Source organism: Sinocyclocheilus anshuiensis, unplaced genomic scaffold (assembly GCF_001515605.1).
Source record: "Sinocyclocheilus anshuiensis isolate Anshui unplaced genomic scaffold, SAMN03320099.WGS_v1.1 scaffold886, whole genome shotgun sequence".
NCBI classification, from domain to species: Eukaryota; Metazoa; Chordata; class Actinopteri; order Cypriniformes; family Cyprinidae; genus Sinocyclocheilus; species Sinocyclocheilus anshuiensis.
This window is the reverse complement of record NW_015536542.1, coordinates 969,325-971,714: the sequence shown is the minus strand read 5'-3', so window position 1 is coordinate 971,714 and position 2,390 is coordinate 969,325. Positions and strand designations below refer to the sequence as shown.

The window sequence follows — 2,390 nt, the reverse complement described above, 5'->3', positions numbered from 1 at the left end:
ATTCAAAATCCACTTGGCTCAAAAAGCTTGAATGGGCAATGACACCTCTGGCCTTCATCATGGAAATGTCTATTTGACGTCTGCATTTACATCTGCAGATGTATTTTATTTATTTTTTTTAATAGAGTGTTTGCTCATCTACAATACGTTTATAGGACGTTTCCCATCAGATGCCTACAGTAGCCTACATGAAGTGTTTCTGTTGCTTCATGAAAACGTCTGTATTTGACAAATATTGCATTTTATTCTCTTAATATGTGATAAAGTATGCAAACACCGTGCGAACATCTCTATGGAAAGCAGAAAGAGTCCGACTTCACGTCTACGCTTTCAAATCCGCCCCCGACTGCAAGCTGCAACTCTCGACGATCGGTCTGCGCAGCACCGCATGAAGTTAAACACACTGCCGTTCCCAGCATGAGATCCGCGAGATCCGTGTATATGTGTGTGTGAAATAACTGCCTAACAACACTAACTGAACACTGGTGCCGCAAAGATAATGGACTTTCTCATCGGAGCTGATCAGCAGTCTAACAATGCTCATCAGTCAAAATGACAGATATGGCCAATCAAATCTATGAAGGGGTGTAAAAAGTACTCGAAAAATTATACTTAAAATCCAAATACAGTAAGCAAGTTGTAAACTTTAAAATGAAAGAGAGAGAGAGAACGATCGACAAAAATCTTTCTAAACTGTTTGAGCAAATAGGGAAAACATGCCATATGAATAACCGCTCCCTTGACCTCTTCCCTGACCATAACCGCTCCCCTGACCATAACCGCTCCCGGACCTCTCCCCGACCATAACCGCTCCCCTGACCACTTCCCTGACCACTTCCCTTCCATGACCATGACCTCTCCCCTGACCGCTTCCCTGACCACTTCCCCTTCCCTGACCACAACCGCTCCCCTGACCACTTCCCCTTCCCTGACCACTTCTGCTCCCCTGACCACGACCGCTTCCCTGACCGCTTCCCTGACCATGACCGCTTCCCTGACCACGACCTCTCCCCTGACCACGACCTCTCCCCTGACCATGACCCCTTCCCTGACCGCTTCCCCTTCCCTGACCACTCCCCTGACCATAACCGCTCCCCTGACCATGACCGCTTCCCTGACCGCTCCCCTAACCGTTCCCCTGCCCATGACCGTTCCCCTGACCGCTCCCCTGACCATAACCGCTCCCCTGACCATGACCGCTTCCCTGACCGCTCCCCTAACCGTTCCCCTGACCATGACCGTTCCCCTGAACGCTCACCTGACCATGACCGATCCCCTGACCGCTTCCCTGACCATAACCGCTTCCCTGACCATAACTGCTTCCCTGACCATAACCGCTTCCCTGACCTCTCCCCTGAACACTTCCGCTCCCCTGACACTTCCGCTTCCCTGACCATGACCTCTCCCCTGACCACTTCCGCTCCCCTGACCGCTCCCCTGACCATAACCGCTTCCCTGACCACTTCCCTGGCCGTTTTCCTGACCACTCCCCTGATCAACTTCCCTGACCACTCCCCTGACCACTTCCGCTCCCCTGACCACTTCCGCTTCCCTGACCATGACCTGACCATAACTGCTTCCCTGACCTCTCCCCTGACCATAACCGCTTCCCTGACCACTTCCCTGGCCGTTTTCCTGACCACTCCCCTGGCCATTTTAAAAAGAAAAAGTGCGCCATGCTGTTTCTTTCTTCTTCTTTTGTTCAATGGTCGTTTACATGCAATGGTCGTTTACATGTTAGTGCATATCGCCACCTAATTGATGGTTGTGCGCCGCTTCCCTGACCATGACCTCTCCCCTGACCACTTCCGCTCCCCTGACCGCTCCCCTGACCATGACCGCTTCCCTGACCGCTCCCCTGGCCGCTTTCCTGACCTCTCCCCTGATCAACTTCCCTGACTGCTGCCCTGACCACTTCCGCTTCCCTGACCACTCCCCTTACCACTTCCGCTTCCCTGACCTCTCCCCTGACCACTTCCGCTTCCTTGACCGCTCCCCTGACCATAACTGCTTCCCCGACCTCTCCCCTGACCATAACCGCTTCCCTGACCTCTCCCCTGAACACTTCCGCTCCCCTGACCGCTCCCCTGACCTCTCCCCGACCATAACCGCTCCCCTGACCACAATGCCTTGATTAGCTTGTTCAGGTGTGTTTGATTGGGGTTGGATGAGCTGAATGCTGCATTCACGCCATGTCATAATAATTAAGGTATCCTAATATAACGACCAGAGATGAGAAGTAAATACTACGTTACTGTACTTAAAGGCACAATATGTAAGATTTTTTTTATTAAAATATCCAAAAACCACTTGAACAGTGTTATATATTTTGCTGACTTGTGTACTTACATTATCCCAAATGTTTCGAAGAATGTTTAAATCCAGAGAAA

General features: G+C 51.0%; 1 long non-coding RNA gene across 24 annotated transcripts in view; it reads right to left on the bottom strand.

The window, feature by feature from the left end:
* Positions 1 to 1,011: 1,011 nt before the first annotated feature.
* LOC107697799 (uncharacterized) overlaps positions 1,012 to 2,390 on the bottom strand; it is a 1,567-nt gene continuing 188 nt past the window's right edge. Inside the window, exons 2-7 of one of the 24 annotated variants that reach the window (XR_001635240.1) lie at positions 1,991 to 2,050; positions 1,792 to 1,875; positions 1,564 to 1,623; positions 1,413 to 1,467; positions 1,259 to 1,347; positions 1,012 to 1,216 (exon numbers count right to left, since the gene is read on the bottom strand). This is a non-coding gene — a long non-coding RNA (uncharacterized LOC107697799). Of the gene's footprint in view, positions 1,217 to 1,258; positions 1,348 to 1,412; positions 1,468 to 1,563; positions 1,624 to 1,791; positions 1,876 to 1,900; positions 2,093 to 2,390 lie in introns of all 24 variants that reach the window. The other 23 variants (XR_001635244.1, XR_001635248.1, XR_001635268.1 and 20 more) reach the window with 23 other exon arrangements.